Source organism: Mauremys reevesii, linkage group 8, assembly GCF_016161935.1.
Source record: "Mauremys reevesii isolate NIE-2019 linkage group 8, ASM1616193v1, whole genome shotgun sequence".
Taxonomy (NCBI): Eukaryota; Metazoa; Chordata; order Testudines; family Geoemydidae; genus Mauremys; species Mauremys reevesii.
The window spans coordinates 100371172-100395059 of record NC_052630.1 but is presented as its reverse complement, the minus strand read 5'-3'; the positions used below and the strand labels follow the sequence as shown (position 1 = coordinate 100395059).

The following is a 23888-nucleotide window of genomic DNA, read 5'->3' as shown; positions in this document are numbered from 1 at the left end:
CATCCTCTTGTCTTTCAATTCTTTGCCTGACATAACTGTTGTATTCCAGTTTTACATGGAAAAATTTGTTTCCCGGAAAAGATAGAATAACAGAGGCCTAGTTGATTGGTCCTGGTTAACCCCCAAAAAGTTTGTAATACTTCCAACTGATATTCACATTAACTCACATAATCCAAACTACGACTGTACCAGCACCATCATGATCCTGCTCCCCGTTGGCCTCTGTACTTCAAGGTGTTTTTTCTCAAAATGCCTTCAGAAGACCCTAATCCTCCCCTATGCTTACCTGTACCACAACTCTCAGACTTGGGTAATAACAGCACATTGTATATGTAGATACAAATCTCCTAATTCCTAGTGATCTCAGATTCTAAACAGAATTCTCATCCTGATGGGGGCATCATGTATAAGTCTTTCTTCACCTTGTCATACTTAGTTCTACCTCTGACTTCCATCCTCTACTACTGTCTCCTCTTCGTCCTTCTCTGAACTTACCCTCTAAACTGTTAAGTAACAAAATTATATCTATCTATAGTTTTATTAATGTAACAACTTGGTAAAATACAAAACTTTAAAAGAGTTATACATTTATATAAACTCTATATCTAAAAGAAAGAAACTTACAAAAATACTGTAATATCTATGGTGTATACAAATTTGGAATAATTACACTGGAGTTACACCAGAGTAAGTGAGGTAAGAACCAAACCATATGTGTGTGTCTAATGTGAAAAGCATATTTTTAATTAAATTTCTCCTCTTTCCCTCTCAAAGCACTCACTCCTTTCCAACTACAAACTGATAAGAGAGCATCAACAAGATGCCACCCACCCCACTTTCAGGTGCAATGAGCTAACACATTCTCATATCTCATTCAATCCCATTTTCAAACCTTTACAAGTTTGCTAGAAAGTGACCATTCATACAGGGGTTTGTATTTGCATAAAACATAAATTTAATATTTGTGCAAATGCTGTTAAATTTATAGCTTGAAATTCACACCCGCACCAGACTGATGGGAAAGTCTAGGAAATGTATGAACAGGAATGGCAGTTATTTATCCAGGAATGGGTTATACCGCTCTAGTATTTACCCATTTAGCAGGCTTTTCTAGTATACTTAAGAGCCAAGTTCTGCCTTCAGATACACACACAACTCCCACTGATGTCACTGAACTCACTGAACACAATGATAGTTATGTGCATGTATCTGAAAACAGAATTTAGCCTTTTCATATAGCATTGGAGTTGCAAAGTAAATTGATACATAAGAACATAAGAACATAAGAAAGGCCGTACCAGGTCAGACCAAAGGTCCATCTAGCCCAGTATCTGTCTACTGACAGTGGCCAATGCCAGGTGCCCCAGAGGGAGTGAATCTAACAGGCAATGATCAAGTGATCTCTCTCCTGCCATCCATCTCCATCCTCTGACGAACAGAGGCTAGGGACACCATTCTTACCCATTCTGGCTAATAGCCATTTATGGACTTAGCCACCATGAATTTATCCAGTCCCCTTTTAAACATTGTTATAGTCCTAGCCTTCACAACCTCCTCAGGTAAGGAGTTCCACAAGTTGACTGTGCGCTGCGTGAAGAAGAACTTCCTTTTATTTGTTTTAAACCTGCTGCCTATTAATTTCATTTGGTGACCCCTAGTTCTTGTATTATGGGAATAAGTAAATAACTTTTCCTTATCCACTTTCTCAACATCACTCATGATTTTATATACCTCTATCATGTCCCCCCTTAGTCTTCTCTTTTCCAAGCTGAAGAGTCCTAGCCTCTTTAATCTTTCCTCGTATGGGACCCTCTCTAAACCCCTAATCATTTTAGTTGCCCTTTTCTGAACCTTGTCTAGTGCTAGAATATATTTTTGAGGTGAGGAGACCACATCTGTACACAGTATTCAAGATGTGGGCGTACCATGGATTTATATAAGGGCAATAATATATTCTCAGTCTTATTCTCTATCCCCTTTTTAATGATTCCTAACATCCTGTTTGCTTTTTTGACCGCCTCTGCACACTGCGTGGACATCTTCAGAGAACTATCCACGATGACACCAAGATCTTTTTCCTGACTCGTTGTAGCTAAATTAGCCCCCATCACGTTGTATGTATAGTTGGGGTTATTTTTTCCAATGTGCATTACTTTACATTTATCCACATTAAATTTCATTTGCCATTTTGTTGCCCAATCACTTAGTTTTGTGAGATCTTTTTGAAGTTCTTCACAATCTGCTTTGGTCTTAACTATCTTGAGAAGTTTAGTATCATCTGCAAACTTTGCCACCTCACTGTTTACCCCTTTCTCCAGATCATTTATGAATAAATTGAATAGGATTGGTCCGAGGACTGACCCTTGGGGAACACCACTAGTTACCCCTCTCCATTCTGAGAATTTACCATTAATTCCTACCCTTTGTTCCCTGTCCTTCAACCAGTTCTCAATCCATGAAAGGACCTTCCCTTTTATCCCATGGCAGCTTAATTTACGTAAGAGCCTTTGGTGAGGGACCTTGTCAAAGGCTTTCTGGAAATCCAAGTACACTATGTCCACCGGATCTCCCTTGTCCACATGTTTGTTGACCCCTTCAAAGAATTCTAATAGATTAGTAAGACACGATTTCCCTTTACAGAAACCATGTTGACTATTGCTCAAGAGTTTATGTTTATCTATGTGTCTGACAATTTTATTCTTTACTATTGTTTCAACTAATTTGCCCAGTACCGATGTTAGACTTACCGGTCTGTAATTGCCGGGATCACCCCTAGAGCCCTTTTTAAATATTGGCATTACATTAGCTAATTTCCAGTCATTGGGTACCGAAGCCGATTTAAAGGACAGGTTACAAACCTTAGTTAATAGTTCCGCAACTTCACATTTGAGTTCTTTCAGAACTCTTGGGTGAATGCCATCTGGTCCCGGTGACTTGTTAATGTTGAGTTTATCAATTAATTCCAAAACCTCCTCTAGTGACACTTCAATCTGTGACAGTTCCTCAGATTTGTCACCTACAAAAGCCAGCTCAGGTTTGGGAATCTCCCTAACATCCTCAGCCGTGAAGACTGAAGCAAAGAATCCATTTAGTTTTGACTTTATCGTCTTTAAGCGCTCCTTTTGTATTTTGATCATCAAGGGGCCCCACTGGTTGTTTAGCAGGCTTCCTGCTTCTGATGTACTTAAAAAACATTTTGTTATTACCTTTGGAGTTTTTGGCTAGCCGTTCTTCAAACTCCTCTTTGGCTTTTCTTATTACTCTTGCACTTAAGTTGGCAGTGTTTGTGCTCCTTTCTATTTGCCTCACTAGGATTTGACTTCCACTTTTTAAAGGAAGTCTTTTTATCTCTCACTGCTTCTTTTACATGGTTGTTAAGCCACGGTGGCTCTTTTTTAGTTCTTTTACTGTTTTTCTTAATTTGGGGTATACATTGAAGTTGGGCCTCTATTATGGTGTCTTTAAAAAGGGCCCATGCAATTTGCAGGGATTTCACTTTAGTCACTGTACCTTTTAACTTTTGTCTAACTAACCCCCTCATTTTTGTATAGTTCCCCCTTTTGAAATTAAATGCCACAGTGTTGGGCAGTTGTGTTCTTCCCACCACAGGGATGTTGAATGCTATTGTATTATGGTCACTATTTCCAAGCGGTCCTGCTATAGTTACCTCTTGGACCAGCTCCTGCGCTCCACTCAGGATTAAATCTAGAGTTGCCTCTCCCCTTGTGGGTTCCCGTACCAGCTGTTCCATGAAGCAGTCATTTAAAGTATCGAGAAATTTTATCTCTGCATTTCGTCCTGAAGTGAAATGTTCCCAGTCAATATGGGGATAATTGAAATCCCCCACTATTATTGGGTTCTTAATTTTGATAGCCTCTCTAATTTCCCTTAGCATTTCATCATCACTATTACCGTCCTGGTCAGGTGGTCGATAATAGATCCCTAATGTTATATTTTTACTGGAGCATGAAATTTCTATCCATAGAGACTCTATGGAACATGTGGATTTGCTTACGATTTTTACTTCATTTGAATCTACACTTTCTTTCACATACAGTGCCACTCCTCCCCCTGCACGACCTGTTCTGTCCTTCCGATATATTTTGTACCCCGGAATGATTGTGTCCCATTGATTGCTCTCAGTCCACCAGGTTTCTGTGATGCCTATTATATCTATATCCTCCTTTATCACAAGGCACTCTAGTTCACCCATCTTATTATTTAGACTTCTGGCATTTGTGTACAAGCACTTTAAAAACTTGTCCCTGTTTATTAGCCTGCCTTTTTCTGATGTGCCAGATTCTTTTTTATGTGACTGTTTATCATCTGATCCGGCCCTTACATTATACTTTTCAGTCCTCTGCTCCTGACTATAACCTGGAGATTCTCTATCATCAGACTCTCCCCTAAGAGAAGTCTGTGTCCGATCCACACGCTCTTCTGCAGCGGTCGGCTTTCCCCCATCTCCTAGTTTAAAAACTGCTCTACAACCTTTTTAATGTTTAGTGCCAGCAGTCTGGTTCCACTTTGGTTTAGGTGGAGCCCATCTCTCCTGTATAGGCTCCTCCCATCCCAGAAGTTTCCCCAGTTCCTAATGAACGTGAACCCCTCCTCTCTACACCATCGTCTCATCCACGCATTGAGACTCTGAAGCTCTGCCTGCCTTCCTGGCCCTGCGCATGGAACTGGGAGCATTTCTGAAAATGCCACCATAGAGGTCCTGGATTTCAGTCTCTTCCCTAGCAGCCTAAATTTGGCTTCCAGGACATCTCTCCTACCCTTCCCTATGTCATTGGTACCTACATGTACCACGACCACCGGCTCCTCCCCAGCACTACACATAAGTCTGTCTAGATGCCTCAAGAGATCCGCAACCTTCGCACCAGGCAGGCAAGTCACCATACGGTTCTCCCGGTCATCACAGACCCAGCTATCTACATTTCTAATAATCAAATCTCCCATTACTAACACCTGCCTTTTCCTAGAAACTGGAGTTCCCTCCCCCGGAGAGGCAACCTCAGTGCGAGAGGCAACCCCAGCACCATCTGGAAGGAGGGTCCCAACTATGGGAAGGTTTCCCTCTGCTCCCATTGACTGCTCTGCTTCCCTGGGCCTTTCATCCTCCTCAACAGCACAGGAGCTGTCTGAGCGGAGGTGGGACAATTCTACAGTGAACTGAATATTGACCTAGTATTGTACTACCTCTTATTGAAATACATCATTATTGTTTCCTTTTATGCCTACTCTAACAGTAAAGCTAACATATGTGTATCCCTACAGGGTAGGGCTTGCTGGCTTCCTCTCTAGCACACTTAGTTTGCTAGGTCCACTGCAGGCTGTGTTAGTAGCAGCAGAACTTGCTTCTGGAACAGCCTAAGGGTCAACATTGTTGATGGACTGTATGGGCTGCTTCATTTTCCTGGACAGTTTTTCTTTCACTCATACCTGGCTCTGAGCATTTTGCTTCTGTGTTATGTATTACTTCCTGCATAAAATATAGATGAGTTGTGTTCAGGAGTTTTAAGGATAAAAAACTGTATACAGCTTCATTCAGTCATATGTTTGGGGGGAGGGGAGGAGAAGAGAAAGCAAGAAAGACCACTTCCCTTTGACTTATCCAATGTTTAGTGAATTTGTGAAGTCTTTATGAATAAGTAGTAAAGTTTGCACACTGTCTTTAAAGACAGTATTGTAGTAAATGTATCAAGGAAAACAGTAAAAGTTTTTGTTTTGTGTGTTTTATTTAAAAAGGTAAGCTTGTTTGCAGTACATTGTGGGATAGATTTTCAACAGCCAAGACCCAACTCCCCATATTTTGGATGTACTTTATGCTCCTACCTCAGGTAGCCAGAGATATAAAATAGGGGTACAGTTTTGCAGATACAAATTTTGGCTGAAAAAGGAGCCACATGTCTGAAAAAAGTGTCCTTTAGTCAGATGCATTTACTACCCTCCACCATTAACATAGCTACAAATAAACTCACAGTCATATACTCAATTTATATGCTCTTATGTTTTGTCATGTCCCTTGTAGCTTACCAGCAACTGCAGCTACAACACATTGGTGTCATAAAATCATCCCTGGGATAAGAAGCCATATTTTAGGCAGTCAGATATGTACTGTGTTTACACTATTTGGCACAGTTTGCTAAGTTTCTTTGTATTACTCTTACCTTCTAGCTGACCTCCAATCTATTGACTACTATGATTTTGCTAGTGGCCTGGATTCTCTACTACCCTTTAATTGCTTTTTAGAGTATCCATCTTCAGTTCCAATATCATCCATGCTCAGCAAGTTTACTTTCCCCACAGTTGCCTTGCCAATCTTTAGTCAGCTTTGAATGTCCACTTTGTTATGTTAGCCTTTCACAACCTCCTCTACAAACATTCTACACACCATGTAAAATCCAAACTCATCCCCTTCCTGAGGTTTGACTTAACTGAGAAAGAAATCAACAATAATACAAAGAAGCTTATACCTCCTCTCTTGTCTTGACTAGTCCTAGCATTACTCCCTAAGGACTGCTCAACACACACCCTAGATCTTCTCACCCAAAGAGAGCCAGCCACTCCTCCCTCCCTTACATCCAGATGGGATAATGAGTTGCCTACCTCATTCAATCAGGAGAAACCACTTACATGCTTTCTCAGCAGGATCAATTTCTGATAACAGGATGGAGTGTTTCAGGCAAATGTTTTACTGTTTTACTCCACTTCTCCTAAAATAACAAGTTATCTGTGCTTTCCCGCCATATTGCCCTTTACACTTTTCTCTGTGGAGCCGCTTGCCTTTCTTCCTTCACACCCACTTTTACTGATTTTGCTTGTGACAAATACAAGAAATTGGCCAACTAATGACGGTTTGGTTGAAAGGCAATCAAGGGTAGCCAATATTACTTATACAAGAAAAAACTGATTTGGAACCATGAAATTGTGCATGTAACTAGTGTATTTAGCCACATGGTCTTATTACCATTACCCTCATCCTTTCAGCCCCCTTCCCTATGTTGTTTGCATCTTATTTTACATTATTAGTTGTAAACTCTTCAGGGCAAAGATGAGGTCTGCCTGTGTTTTTGTGAACAACTGGTCCAATCCTAACTGGGGCCTTTCATGGTACAGCTGTACAAATAAAATATCATTATCATGTTAAATATACTTTTTCAGTATTATCTTTCCTATTATCAGTGTGTGACTAAATACAGGTTCTTCTTTTCCAGTCATTCGCTTCTGCCCCATCACTAAATAAAGTAGGCTAATTTCATATTTGACCGAGATTTGCTCACATGGATATGAACTGCCATGTTACAAACACTGGATTGTAGTATCTCAGAATAAAATCAGGCCAAAAGGTATACAGGAGAGAACTTTCATTTACACTTCAATAAATTGCTAACCAACAGTGAGGGAAGAGAAATGCAGAAGAGACCCAAATGTTTAATAGTATTTTGGTAAAACATTTTTAATGTGCCAAAGAATATTATTGGCTCTTTGAACAGATAAGGGAAATGTCAACCACTTGTTTCACAAAAGGGCCTTTATGTGATTGTGCAAATTAGAAGTCTGATGTCAGATGGAAAGAATTCAAGGTACTCGGCCAGAGATGTAACCAATCAGATCTTAGAACAATGAAAAAGTTAGGAAAAAAAGACAGCAACTTTAAGACAAGGAAGAAGTGATCATGACAAGAAGAAGAATCAAGGAGACTGAAGGTACATAGGCAAAAGGATTTAGTTGGTATGATAAATATACAGAGACAAAAGGTGTAGTATCTTTTCAGAACAGCACCTGGCTTCTGAAACAAAAGAAGAAAGAAATGATGGAAAATAAAGTCATGAAAATAAATTTATGCAAAACACTAAAAAGGAATAAGCAAGTGAAGCTGATTTAGATGGGAAGTGGGTCTAGAAAAAACATCTAGCTGCATAAATGTAATATGAGGAACAAAGAATAAAAACAGCTCAAGAACAGCACAGAATTTACTGTCAGCATTGCTAATAAGCATCACAGGGCTGATGAAAGGTAACAGCTGCAGCCTTCTGGATGAGGCAAAAAATAATAATCTACCTACCAAAACATTTGGTCACCCTGCAGTATTCACTAGCCACTATGATTGGAGACATGTTGAGAGATTAAATATTCTGGTAGATAGAAATATTCAGAGAAAATGAGAATACGATTTAGAAGAGAACAACTCAGTGACCAATGCCATATGGTAATAGCAGTTAAATCCATAGTCATGCGCATGAAAACAGCGAACATTCTTCATACAGAAGTCTTCAGCATTTTGTAGAAGGAAGAGAAGTGTTATATTCTACCTGCAGCATGCTCCATTAAAAGAGAACTGAAGTGATGGGAGCTATATAAATATTTACTCAATGATTTGACATATATGCATTTTTGAACTTAACAGAATTTTTTTAAATACCTGTAAGTGTTTTGATCTCTTCATTCAGTGGAACAAATCCTGCCCCAACTCCTGAATAGGATCCTAGACACAGCAGAACTAGTGCTCTGAACAAAGAAATCCTGGGTCACCAAATTTGGGGACTAATTTACCCAGTTTGTTCTGAATTAAAGTTTGTACAGGGACTGGATGTTTGAGATGGATTTATTTCGTCCTTAAGTCATACCTTCCTGATACTAAATGGCATAATTGTATAGAGATGTTTTAACAGAGCAACCAGAGGCAGAATTAGGTACCCACCCAAATATCTCCAGTTTAAAAAAATAAAGTGCCAATCTCTCTCTGTCCCCTTTCCTCCTCCAGACTTAATCTATAACCCACTGAAGTCAATGGAACGACGCACATTGATTTAAATGGGCTCTGGTTCAGAGTCTAGATGACCTGGCACCAGACTACTAAAAACAGAACTTTATCTTGTCTCTCAACCTTAATAGGGTCCCCAGTTGAAACTATGAGCTGAATTTTTAAATCCAGACTCAGCTTGTACATATCCACCTGCTGAACCCCCAAACTCCTGTATTTATGCACAGTTTGGACAACTCCATGGGCAGCTGCTCATTTGGATATGCAGTTACCTAGTTAGCCTATGGAAATATCCCATCTGAACAAACAATGCACCTTCTTTGGACACATTTCTTGCTTTGGCATAGGAATATTTTTAAATCCTCTCACCATTAAGGTTGCCTTCCTAGTTGCAATCATTTCAGATTGAAAACTTCATGAATTAAGGTACTTATTGAGGGCCAAATATGCTCCCTGGCACAGAGCCTAAATAGCTGTCTTGGGCACTGGGGAATTCTACAGGGGAATTCCTTTAAAATATGGGGTACAGTCATGCTGAGGAGGTTATTTTAGCCTTCATTCTGGAGTAGGCTCCCTGGCTCTAATGTTCCCTCTTTTCATGGGAGTTGGACTTTAGGATAAATATAATGGTAGATGCTTTGATCTGGCCCACCCATTAGTCCCCTCCTGTCTTGCTCCCAAGCACTTCATGAATACAGTCATGCACAGAGACCTTGCAGAATTGAACTTCCCATCATGAAGGTATTGAGCATCGTCAGGGACAGCCTCCATTCTCAGAGGATTCAGCATAGACATGGAAGCGGGGATAAGATTTACGCAAATGAAGCCATATTTATATTTCTTCCCTGAAAAGTGATTAGCAGTCATTTCATAGAGTTCCTCCCATGTGCTCCTTTCCTTTACATCCTGACATCTCACATCTTGTTTTATCCAGAGCAGACACACCCCAAAAAATAAACCCAACCAACCACCACCTCTCTTCATTTACTTGCATTTGACTTCCAAAGAGCAATTAAATATCAGTTAGAGCCCCAACATTTTGGAATTTTTTGTCCTATGTGAAGGTCACAAACAGGGTACAAAAGCTTTGAAAGCTAGTATTTTGGGATGGATTAAACTGGCCATTAAAGAAGTATCTCCAGAAGAAATTCTGGTCCATTCAACCATATCTGTGGCAGCCAGAAGGACAGAAATAAAGTGCCTTATAAAATTTGCTATCGTTCTTTCAGCAAACACTAGAAAATGAGGATACAAGAACCTGATGGAGACTGAGATTTTGCAAACCACTCACTGTGTTTTGAGTTCACAAATTTTGCAAAACTTTTTCAAGTTTGCAGTTTTTTGTGGAAGGGAGCTGTAATTCACACTTGTTTTCAAGGGTGATTCCATTTTAAAAACATTTTTCTAACTAAAGAGAAGCCTGTACGGTGCAATAGGGATAAAAGACCACCAGCCAAAAGGTAGGCTGGTAGAAGTCAGTTTCTTCAACTATCTAGAACCAACTCTGTGTAATCTAACGTAACCTAATTTTTCCATCACCTACCAACTTAGATTTAAAAGTTACTCTATATCTGACTGATTTTTCAATAGTTTCTAACAGAATTCATTTTTTTTAATCTTAATGTGCCTTGTAAGACTCAAATTGCTGCCTGAACATACAATGCAATGGCAGTAAAACAGCTCTGTTCACTCGAGTCAATCTCTTCCATAGCACTAAGCCTGGACAGACAGGCTTGGAGCAAGGCAGTTCCAGCAGTAGGCAGTTCCCCTCAATCCTTCTCTCCTTCCCTTACAAAGTGTCTCCACTACTGAGCTCCATCTGCATCCTCCCCCTACATGTGGAGAAATGGCTGTTAAGTCTACCTAACTGGACAAGATCACAACCTCCCAGAAGGTAAGATATGTGGAGCTGATTATAAAGTGTGGTCTAAGTTCAGAGTCCTCAAATCCATCTACCCACCCACTCCCATTCTTTTTATAGGAATTTTGCGCAAATTCAGATATGTTGTTTCAGTAGCAAAATTCCATGAATCTCAAAGGGAGCAAGAGCAGGTCCTTTCTATTTTGACATATATTCCAATACTCTACCTAAAAGTTAGCATATTCATTCACTTATCTATTACTCTGAACATTAGTGAATCATGCCTATTGTACCACTATTTATATTTTCCTCCAAGAAACATAAATATAACTGAATGACTTCAGCAGAAATTTCTCTTTTAATCAAAAAGAATAACAAAACAGTACATGGAAGTAATTTCCTGGTATGAAGATGTTAGCCTAAATGTTTTGATTGTATTATGTCAATTTCATAAAATGGAATTTCTAGATTATAAAAGCATCTTGAGCAGATTACAAAATGCTTAAGTGCTGGATATCAGTAATTCAATAAAGTCAATAGGAAGCTGACATTATACTTTTTCCATCTCATCTATGATTTACTCAAAAGCTCTACCTAGGTTTTATATTTCTATGATTTTGTGTATTATTTGTATAAGCAACACTTGCAGATTATGAGTTTAACCAACTTCAGACACTGAAACGACATATAGTCTACTTCAAGTTTAACTTCATCAGCTTCCTCCACTATAGTTCTGACCTATTTGGCCTTAGTTAATAGAACAAACTGTAATTTAAAGTAGGACACATTTAAGATGAAATAAAGAAATTGTATTTCACTTATAACGTTACAGTTGCTTGTCAAAGAAAATTGTTTAAGCAAGTAATTCTGAAAGTAATTTCACCTATTAAGTGCCAGGTTATGCGTAAGAGCAGGAGGATGCCCCGTGCTCAGGGGCAAGCCACAATGGCAGTTAGAGCACTGTACTGTATATAAAACAGAATAATACACTCAAACTACAATAACAGTGTAGAGAGGTTAACAGGGTGCAGAGAAAAAGAGGCACATGGCATCAAAATTAGAAGCTTCAATAGACCAAGTCCTGAAGTCCTGACTTAGTCTGTACTCAATCAGAATTCTAGCTGAAGAAAATTTAGAACTCGTATAGCACGTCTGATCCATATAGCTCAAAGTGTTTTACAAAAATAGACATTGAAGTTAATAGGAAATTTGCCTGGGGAAGAAATGAGTAGCATTTGTCTCAATAAGACGCAAAAACGTCTAGCGTTAAGCAGATCTAATACATTATATAGGGAAGCAAAGATAAAAGCATCACTGTATCCTGTAATAGTGCAGCAGATAATGTAATACGAACGGTATATTAACATTTTTTTCAGGTCAGGATTAGGATTTTTTAAAAGTAAGACATAGTTTCCTAGTATATAGGTTTACTATTGTTTACTTCAGAGATTGTGAATGGGAGGGGAGGTCCACAAGACAATCATAAAAACCCACTGGCAACCACAGCAATTGCTTATGCGGAAAAGTAATATTGGGAAAGTATTTAATGTAATTTTTGCTGTCTTTATGAAATTTAGCAGCTGGAAACATTAGTTCAGCCAGATCTCCAGAACACTGGCAGTCCACATATCACAGTTCTGAGAATCTCAGCCAACGATATACCAGAGGTTCCCAAGGAGACTAAAGAAGTTAGGCACCCACCTCTCACTGAAATTCAATGGAAGTTGGACACTTAATTTCCTTAGGTGCCTTTGAAAATCCCACTCATAAGGTATATCATTGATGACAATTGTATATTTGCACTTGAGATTATATTATGTATTGTAAATTATTCATATGTGTATTCCTTTTAATGTTGTAATTTTCTTCAGGGGATCGCAGGAGTCTCAAGACTCCTGCCTAACAATGCTGGCAGATGCACACATTTTAGGATTAATGAAAGCTTGTTTATTGTAGTTCTAATAGTACTTTGAGAAAACTAGTTGTCAAAAAGAAAGAAAACACAAATAAAACCAAACCACACAACCACCACCAAGAGAAAGGTTAGGGATGGCAAGATAAAATTATTCTACATGAATAATTCTCTTTGATATCTTTTATAGTAAGATTTTATTTTACAGAAGTCAGCAAAGAAGAAAACTGCTTTTCAAATGATTTTAAATTAGGGGTTCCTGAGTACCAGAGCCATCTTAACTAACTTCATGATAACATACGTATATACCCTCAATTAATACATTGATTGAAAGAGTACTTTTTTACCTGTAACAAGATTAGTTTTGCCATACCTACTAGGACAAGATAACCATTCAACATTACTTGAAGAATTAGACATGATAAGGGCTTGGGAAATGGACTTGACATTTACTAGCTCAAAGTCTAAGCCCACTAGTTAGAGTGAAAAATGCCTGCGCTGGCAGAACCTCCAAATCCACATCCTCTGCAATTTAAAGGAATATGCCTTTTATGATTCATTCATTGTATGGTATATTTATACAATGTGCCAAACGACAGTAGCTTGTGTTTCCTGATTTTCTTTTACTTTCTTTCCCTTCCTCGCTGCGCTCTTTCCTTCCTATAAAGGAATACCTTTTCCTGTATTGATTGTTTGTAGTCTATTGTTTCCTCTTTCTTTCCCTACATTGCATACTTTTCTCCTGCCCTTGATATTGTCTGCTCCCCTTCAATATCCCACTACTCTTATATAATTTATCAATCTCTGTCTCTCCCACATCCTTGCATTCACAGTTTTACCCCCATCCATCTTTTGATGCATAGGCTTTGAAACAATTAGCAGACACCCTGTTAACAAGCAAACTAAACTAAAATGATGAGCCCCATTGTCCAGGGAAAATATGCAGAGGAGAAGCCAAATCACTCTGCCCACCCATGTGTGGATAGTTCTATTACTTCTTTAAATCAGTATCAAGAAGCTAGGCAGGAAGGAAGACTCTGCTTCACTGTAGAAAGAGAATAGATTTAGAGATAAAACTACTTCTCTTTTTCTAATAAGGTCATGCATTCCTTCTTAGAGGAGAATAACTCCTATGACTTTTTCCATTGCATATAACACCTCCACTTGTTGGGAAAGAAGAAGGTGCTTGGATTCCTATCAGGATGCTGTTCTTGGACCCTATTTGGAGTCCCCATATTTTGTTGCCTTCAGCTAATAAATGAGAAGAGGATGTTGGTGGGAGGTTTCTGCTAATCAGTTCCTCTCACCTTTGGGTGCTACTCTTCAGTGAATAGCTCCACTGCCTACCACTCCGGGAATTCATGGCTCTTAAGCAGCACCAGAGTAAAGAGAGACCTTATCCTTGACAGTTTCACTCCTGTCCAGCTCACTTTCACCTGAGGTCCTAGCAAACCTACATTATTCCAAGACATAATCAAAGCCCACAACAATTCCAATATCTAGCCAAAGCCACAGCACCATGCAGACTATTGCATGAGGCAGCCAGTGAGCCTCCAACATGATCCCAAGCCTTCCTGTGAATCCAATACCATTCTGCACTGAAGATGGGCTGGTGCCTAATTCTAAGGAAAGGGGGACTATTACCCAACTCCCAATCTCAGCAGAGGTGGGAGAAGTAGCTATCTACCTTCCCCTCTTTCATTTTAGTCTAACCCCAACTGCCTGATGTGGCAATCCTGAATAACAATCATCAACTAAGTGAACCACAAACCTGTGCATATTCACCAACAGAATGAGCTGCTGACCAGGGAAACCCATACAATTACTGCAAAGCCCAGATACACACAAATGGCTGTAACTATGACAACCTGTCCTACAGAATCACAGAATATTAGGGTTGGAAGAGACCTCAGGAGGTCATCTAGTCCAATCCCCTGCTCAAAGCAGGACCAACAACTACTAAATCATCCCAGCCAGGGCTTTGTCAAGCCGGGCCTTAAAAACCTCTAAGGATGGAGATTCCACCACCTCCCTAGGTAACCCATTCCAGTGTTTCACCACTCTCCCAGTGAAATAGTGTTTCCTAATATCCAACCTAGACCTCCCCCACTGAAACTTGAGACCATTGCTCCTTGTTCTGTCATCTGCCACCACAGAGAACAGCCGAGCTCCATCCTCTTTGGAATCCCACTTCAGGTAGTTGAAGGCTGCTATCAAATCCCCCCTCACTCTTCTCTTCTGCAGACTAAACAAGCGCAGTTCCCTCAGCCTCTCCTTTTTAGTCATGTGCCCCAGCCCTCCAATCATTTTCGTTGCCCTCCGTTGGACTGTCTCCAATTTGTCCACATCCCTTCTATAGTGGGGGGACCAAAATGGGATGGAATACTCCAGGTGTGGCCTCACCAGTGTCGAATAATCACTTCCCTCAATCTGCTGGCAATGCTCCTACTAATACAGGTCAATATGCCATTGGCCTTCTTGGCAACGACAATGCTGACTCATATCCAGCTTCTCATCCACTGTAATCCCCAGGTCCTTTTCTGCAGAACTGCTATTTAGCCAGTCAGCCCCCCAGCGTGTAGCGGTGCATGGGATTCTTCCTTCCTAAGTGCAGGACTCTGTACTTGTTCTTGTTGAACCTCTTCAGATTTCTTTTGGCCCAATCCTCCAATTTGTCTAGGTCACTCTGGACCCTATCCCTACCCTCTAGCGTATCTACCTCTCCCCACAGCTTAGTGTCATCTGCAAACTTGCTGAGGGTGCAATTCATCCCATCATCCAGATCATTAATAAAGATGTTGAACAAAACCAGCCTCAGGACCAACCTCTGGGGCATTCCGCTTGATACCGGCTGCCAACTAGATATCGAGCCGTTGATCACTACACATTGAGCCCAACAATCTAGCCAGCTTTCGATCCACCTTATAGTCCATTCAATCAATCCATACTTTAACTTGCTGGCAAGAATACTGTGGGAGATTTTATCAAAAGCTTTGCTAAAGTCAAGGTATATCACATCCACCGCTTTCCCCATATCCACAGAGCCAGTTATCTCATGATAGAAGGCAATCAGGTTAGTCGGACATGACTTGCCCTTGGTGAATACATATTGACTGTTCCTGATCACCTTCCTCACCTCCACATGCTTCAAAATGGATTCCTTGAGGACCTGCTCCATGATTTTGCTGGGGACAGAAGTGAGGCTGACCGGGTTCTCTTTCTTCTCTTTTTTAAATATGGGCACTATATTTGCCTTTTTCCAATCGTCCAGGACCTCCCCAATCGCCACAGATTTTCAAAGATAATGGCCAATTGCTCTGCAATCACATCAACCAACTCCCTCAGCACCCTTGGATGCTAACTAACCAAGCCATACTGGCAGTGCTACAGGAAAAATGATTTTCCATGCAACAAATAATCTGATGAGAAGTGTGGGGGAGGTCAGGACAGAAAGAGGACTGTGTGTCCTAGGGGCTGCCATTTATGAGTGGAAGAGTCCTACTGTAACCCAGCAAATCCCACCGATTGCTAGTAGCACTAGAACTGCCCACCATTAGCCTCTCTCAACAGGGAGGGCTTCTGTTGCCTGGCAGTTGCCATGACCATCACCTGCCTTCCACTCTCTGGTGGTGTGTGGGTCCTGTTGTATAAGTCTACAATCCAGTGCTGGCTATGATGGGCTTGCACTATCGGAAGAGAAGGCAATATTACTCAGTTTTCACACACTTCTCAAAACGTCAACTAAAGATATTGGTTAACATTAATGGAGAATCTCCCAGGTATAGGTATTAGATGAATGTTTATTGGTCTAGTAAGTGATGGCAACAAATCTCTCATTAGCTTAAAACTGTAGCTATTGTACAGTAGAGGTGTTTAATTCTGCCACTCTCTTCCTACACTGAGTTATACTAAGTGGTGTATCTAATGTGTATTAATAGTGGTGTATTCTTTACACACTAATAATTTTCAAATCAACATCTGCATCCCTTTGTCAATTGGCCCTCCTTTATTAGTATCACTGAGCGGATATGAATATTATAATTTCTACTTTAAAAGTGTTCTCAGAAATAAAGAATGTGGAGGATCAACATGTCAGCTTGCACACCAGTAAGAGACTATATCACTCATCATTTCTTTTAAGATTTGTGATTCTATTGAGATGCTATGTATTGAAATATCTCACAAACATGGAAAGGATGGTCTCCAGTGACAACAATATGTCAACGATGTCAAAACACTGTCAAATAAAACTGCTATGCTTACTGTTCAGACTTTATCAGCATGTAGTTTCCACTGTTATTTTATAATTGTCAATGTGTTTTCATAGTTCCAGCCCTACATGATTAATAATTTTACACACTTCCATTCAGATATAACATAGGAATGTTTCTGAACATTCAAGAGCTATACTCTTCATAACACAAGGCCATTTTTCCTCTTTAATATGTATAGCTTTTTTTTGTTTACTCGGTGTTAAAATGACATTGTATGAAGACAGCAGAATACAGTGTAAAGCTATATGAAATGTTTGCACTGAAATTAAAGACAAAATTGAATATTATAGCATTAAGGTATGAAATAAAAAATTGTCCTATTTTTGTTGAAAAAAATTGGGACAGAGTAATCACAACATTTAGACACAAAAATGGGCTGCCTTTGAATAAAACTGAAAATGATTAAAATGCACTGGATTATTGAGGAAACATTAGCAAAAATCACTCAAAATGCAATTCCAAACACATCTGTTAAAATTTCTCAATTTTGCATGAGTTCTGCTGCTATGGTAATCTCAGAAAGCTTGTATTGTATATACAACTCTTAAGGAGGCATGTGAAGTGGTTCAATCCCCCCAGGCGCACCTCCTTGTAACTATGCATGATGTAGCACCTCTCTCCCCAACTGACACCTCTTGCTGATGGTTCCTCTGGTAGTCTGCCCCTTCAGTGACTCAGCCCTCCTGCCAGGCCAGTAGCTGTGTCTACCCTTCTCAGAATATACAAGTAGCCCCACAAAGGGCAGCCTCACTGTCAGACAAGGGATTCCACGGCTCTAAGGTCCCAGAGTTGTTTCCCTCTGAGTTAAAAATTCTTCCTAGTCCATATTCACCTGTATTCAGGGTAGGCTCTTTGCTTTCAGCCCCATTCAGGAGTGGGTAGGGGAAACCTGAGCCCACCCACTCTACCAGATTTCAATCCAGGGCCCTGTGGTGAGCAGCACCATAAAGGTGCTGTGCTGCTGCTCTCCTGGATTGCTTCCTAGCACACTCCTTACACCAAAAGGCAAAGCAAACACATCTAAATAAAAATAAATTGAGGATAAATCCCAGATGTTGCAAGTATCCAGCATCCTTTTTAGCTCAGCAGATCAGGTAAGTTCTCAATAGTCAGGGATCCCAGGCAGTTGGATCTCCTATAGCAGAGGCTTCCTCAGAGGAGCTAACACTATAGGTCTGTTCACCGCCACTAGCTGCCTGCTACTGAACTACTCTGTGGCTGCTCCTCTTTCAAGCTCCTCCTCCAGCCCATGCATGCTTTGTAGGCGGCGCAGAGTGGGGCTGCCTAGGACCAAAGTAGCTCTTTAACCCCTTCCTCTCCAGTGTGGGGTTTGTACACCCTCTCACAAGGCAACATTGTTTAACAGAGAGACCAGCAGTGAATGAGGATACCTGAGCTCCACTCAATTTTGAGAAAGTTAATAAACATATATTTGCTTCAGTTACCCCCAGGGAAATAATATCAGTTACATATATTTGCCAAGCACTCTGATATATTTGGATGAAAGACTCTGCATAAGTACAAAATTTTATTATTAGAGCTACAGACATTTTAAAATACAAAAACCTAAATCCTATATGGTTGTCTATTTTTTCCACAACCCTCTAAAGTTCTTATGTTAGTGTCAATTATAAAGAATTAAATTTTAACTTCAAGAAAAGAGTGAATTATACATAATATACAACAGGCAACTGTGAATTATGAAGCTATAATTCAATCAAGGGGTTCTAGAAAATTCATAATCTATGAAAGTGAAGGAAAAATTAGACTGAATTCAAGCACAATATCCAGTATTTTATATAGTATGTTTTATCCTTCCCTCTTCCTCTGACAGAATGAATTTTTTCTGCTGCATTTTGTGACTAATTTAATCCCTTCCTTACTACTTTATATAATAAAACAAAATGATGATATGCAGTTGCAAACAGTTAGATACTTACAAGCAAAGCAATGAATATTTTCCTAATTAGGGCCCAATTCCAGACTTACTACATGCACTAAGGACTTGATTTACCAAAACAATTAAACACATACCTAACTTTAAGCATGTGCTTAAATCCCATTGATATCAATCAGGATGTAAATCCCCTTGAAGTCTATATAAGATTTACATGCAGAAAGACAGTAGAATATAAATAGTTGTAGCCTCAGTAATCAATAATTTTATTGCAGTTTAAACTGATCTAAAGTACTTAGGTGGTACAGATTTTTCAAAAAGCTTTTAGAGTTTTGAAACTGAACTAGCAGGTAATGATTTTATCCCTGTTTTGATTATACGGTGGCTTTAAATAGCTGTCCATATTTATAGCATGTTGGAATATATATAGGTTGTCCGATGAAGATCTCTGACAAAGGTGAAGTTTCCTGTATGTCTCCCTGCAATGGGAAATTTAAAAGCCTGGCATTTTCCCTCTAGTCAATGTCTGTTTGTAGTTTGAAGATAACATTAGCCTGAAGTTATATTTTTTAAAATTAGGAAAATACTTTCTGTGTATTCAGACAACGATGGGGCTCAAAATGTGTCTTCTTCGTAACCTGCCTACACAGTACCTGTCTCTATAGTCCTCCTCTCTTCTATTTAATATCACTTTCACATTAGTAGCATCTGCAGTTGCAGTCACCATAATGTCGTGAGATCCTCAACAGGCATGAATCTTAGGCCAAAGCCTGAGATTATACACAGGTGCAATCTATTTTGTTGGTGGCTTCAAGGTTGCCAGTGGCAGCCATGCAACAAGTGAGCTGGAGGGCATCCCTCTTATACTTCCTGTCCCGCCCTTCTGTTTCCAGCACAGGGGGTGAGGCTGGCTTCACTTTGTCCACCCTGGGTGTGCAGAGCAGTTCCTCCCCATCAGACTTGAAGGGAGGCCACTCTGTTTCACTACACCAGAGGTGGGCAAACTATGGCCAGCGGGCCACATCCGGCCAGTGGGACCCTCCTGCCTGGCCCCTGAGCTCCTGCCCCAGGAGGCTCACCCCCAGGCCCTCCCGCACTGTTCTCCTTCCCCTGCAACCTCAGCTCGCCCCGCCGCAGGCGCTATGCTCTGGGCGGCAAGCTCCTGGGGCAGTGCAGCTACAGAGCCTGGCCTGACCCAGTGCTCTGTGCTGCGTGGTGGGATGGCTAGCTCCAGCCAGGTGGCGCAGCTGCCTATCCTGCTACTCTGGGTGGCGCGGCTGTAGCGCTGCCAGCCACCAGTGTTCGAGACAGCGCAGTAAGGGGGCAGGGAACGGGGGGGGGGGGTGGATAAAGGGCAGGAGAGTTCAGGGTGGTGGTCAGGGGGCGGGGGTGTGGATAGGGGTCAGGGCAGTCAGAGGGCGGGGTCCAGTCAGCACCACTGACCAGGCCATTAAAAGTCCGGTCAGTGCAGTGGGGCTAAGGCAGGCTCCCTACGTGCCCTGGCTCCACGTGGCTCCTGGAAGCAGCAACATATTCCCCCTCCGGTTCCTAGGTGTAGGGGCAGCTAGCGGGCTCCGCACAGGAACCACAGCCAATAGGAACTGCGGGGGCGGCACCTGCAGACAGGGCAGTGTACAGAGCCACCTGGCTGCACGTCTGCATAGGAGCTGGATGGGGGACATACTGCTGCTTTCGAGAGCTGCTTGAGTTAAATGCCACCCAGAGCCTGAACCCCTGACCCCCTCCCATGCCCCAACCCCCTGCCCCAGCCCTGATCTTCTTCCTGCCCTCTGAACCCCTCAGTCTCAGCCTGTAGCCACCTCCTGGACCCCAAATCCCACATCCCCAACCCCACCCCATAGTCCACACCCCCAGCTGGGACCCTCACCCATCCCACGCACCAATCCCCTGCCCCAGCCCTAATCCCTCTCCCACCCTCCAAACCCCTTGGTCCCAGCCCAGAGCTCCCTCCAAACCCCAAACCCCTCATCCCCAGTTCCACCCCAGATCCCGCACCCCAGCAGAAGTCCTCACCCCATGCACCAACCCCCTACCCCAGCCTCGATCCCCCTCCCACTTTCCAAACTCCTTAGTCCCAGCCTGGAGCACCCTCCTGCACCTCAAACCCCTCAGCCCCACCCCAGAGCCCACCCCCCCAGCCAGAGCCCTCACGCCCTCCTGCATTCCAACCCACTGCCTCAGCCCGAAGCCCCATCCTGCACCCTGAACTCCTCATTTCTGGCCTCATCCCAGAGTCCACACCCCCAGATGGAGCCCTCACCCCCTCCCACACCCCAACCCCCTAAGCCAGCCCAATGAAAATGAGCGAGAGAGTGAGGGTGGGGACAGTGAGTGACAGAGGGAGGGGGGATAGAGTGAGTGGGGCACTGACCTCGGAGAAGGGGCAGGGAAGGGACTGGGCCTTGGAGGAGGGGAGGGGCAAGGGTGTTTGATTTTGTGCTAGTAGAAAGTTGGCAACCCTAAAAATAACTCTCTGGCTTCTTATTTAGACGTTTCAGTCCATTTTTGTGCTCTTAGGGATTGTCTACACAGGGACATTCAGGAACTTAATCAAAATTAAAGGCATGAATTTTAAATGGATTAATTAATCTGCATTAAACCACTGTGTGGACACTCTTTCAGAATTAAACTGGTCTTAGTTTGGTGGAATTAAGATTATCTTTAGGCAATGCCTTCATGCCTGCTGTACTGTGGATTCTTACGTGAAGAGTGCAGCATATACTTTTAGTTTTAAGAATTGCTAAATAATATGAATTACATAGAATCTCAGTGCTTTGAGCAGTCCAAACAGCCAATAAATTTACCCTTGTTTTTATATATATAATATAATACACACACACACACACACACACACACACACACACACACACACTGTTTACCTACAATCTTATAAAACTCATTTTTTTCCCATATAAAACAGTCTCTTAAATATAAATTATGGACAAACAGAATAAAATCAACTGGTGTGAATGTCAGCTCCCAAAATCAAAACAAGATGATTGTAACTACTAAAACATTTAACTAGCTGATATCTATGAAGGTTTGCTGCCTGGCTCATCTCTGTAATAGTGGTATTAAAAGCTCAAGCATGGTGCAAGAATTAACCAAAACAGGCATTACAAAGATTATTTAAGATCTGTTCTGCTCTTAACTCTCTTGAGCAAAAATATCAATTATACTACAGTGTATAACTTAAATACATAACTGAATTGAACTGAATCGTTTCCATGTGATCAAATGTTGCTTAAAGCACAAACAAGGTTCTACTATCCCTGTATATCCTGAGCTAATGTTTACATATTATCTCTATTATCAAATCCTATAAGTTTTCCCTCTTTAAGTACTGTTCAATGGGGGGATTCTTTTGGTCAGAACTTTTTACATGTTTCTCTAGCTTCCCAATGGCAGTCCTGTTATGGCAGATGCTCTGGTTTCATTCTTAACACATCCCAGATATTTCCATCTTCCCTTCTGGATTACTTTGGAAAAAAGGACTTGAACTCTGACAGTTATAAATGTATTCCATTTAAAGAGGCATTTGCTTTCCAAGGCATTTCAATGTCTGTCTGTACCTTCCAGTATTCACATCAATATGATAAGGTGGAAATAACATTTGAGTTGAATATTCATAGTTTGGTCTTTAAGTTGTAGATTTTCAGTGACCAAATCTTGTTTAAGCTGGTGAATGCAAATGCTGCCTTGCCAATTCATGACACTGGCTTGCATGATACTCCCAAAGTATTCAACTGATTCTTGTATTTCTTTGTTTTCTGACATAATGCTTAAGTTGGGAGTTGTACAGGTTCTCATTAGATTTGTTTTCAAAACTAAATTATTAACCCCATCTTTTTTGCAATGCTGGACAATCTTTTGGCCTTTTCCTCACATGTTGGCTAAACTGTCACTTATGTCATCAGCAAAATCTAATTTTTCTAGCGTACTGTTAACCCATGAGATGCCTGTGTTATATCCGTCTACACTTTATCTCATAATGAAGTCAATGGCAATGTCAAACAGGAGAAGAGAGAGAATGCATACTTGTTTGACACCAGTGCCTACGTTAAACCATTCACTGAAATCGGTGTTAACTTTGGGTACGTCTACACTACGGGACTATTCCGAATTTGCATAAACCGGTTTTGTAAAACAGATTTTATAAAATCGAGTGCACGCGGCCACACTAAACACATTAAATCGGTGGTGTGCGTCCATGGTCCGAGGCTAGCGTCGATTTCTGGAGCGTTGCACTGTGGGTAGCGATCCCGTAGCTATCCCATAGTTCCCGCAGCCTCCCCCGCCCCTTGGCATTTCCGGGTTGAGATCCCAGTGCCTGATGGGGCAAAAATCATTGTCGCGGGTGGTTCTGGGTACAGCCTCACCCCTCCCTCCCTGAGCAGCAGACAACCGTTTCGCGCCTTTTTTTGCTTGGTGAACTGTGCAGACGCCATAGCACAGCAAGCATGGACCCTGCTCAGCTCCATACCGCAATCGTGAATGTTTTAAACACCTCGCGCACTCTTGTGCAGTCTATGGTGAACCAGGACCTTCAATCCGAGGCGAGGAGGAGGCGGATATGGCAGCGCGGCGATGACAGTGATGAGGACGTAGACACAGAATTCTCTCAAACCGTGGGCCCCTGCGCTTTGGAGATCCTGATGGTAATGGGGCAGATTCTATCCATTGAACGCCGATTTTGGGCCCGGGAAACAAGCACTGACTGGTGGGACCGCATTGTGTTGCAGGTGTGGGACGATTCCCAGTGGCTGCGAAACTTTCGCATGCGTAAGGGCACTTTCATGGAACTTTGTGACTTGCTTGCCCCTGCCCTGAAACGCCATAATACCAAGATGAGAGCAGCCCTCACAGTAGAGAAGCGAGTGGCGATAGCCCTGTGGAAGCTTGCAACGCCAGACAGCTACCGGTCAGTCGGGAATCAATTTGGAGTTGGAAAATCTACTGTGGGGGCTGCTGTGATGCAAGTAGCCAAAGCAATCACTAAGCTGCTGCTATGAAAGGTTGTGACTCTGGAAAACGTGCAGGCCATAGTGGATGGCTTTGCTGCACTGGGATTCCCTAACTGTGGGGGGGCGATAGATGGAACCCATATCCCTATCTTGGCACCGCAGCGCCAGGGCACCCAGTACGTAAACCGG

General features: G+C 41.7%; 1 protein-coding gene across 8 annotated transcripts in view; it reads right to left on the bottom strand.

Moving 5' to 3' along the window:
• Nucleotides 1-23888, bottom strand: part of LOC120371080 (BEN domain-containing protein 5) — a 1353498-nt gene that overhangs the window by 1088811 nt on the left and 240799 nt on the right. The gene's annotated exons all lie outside the window — the stretch shown is intronic.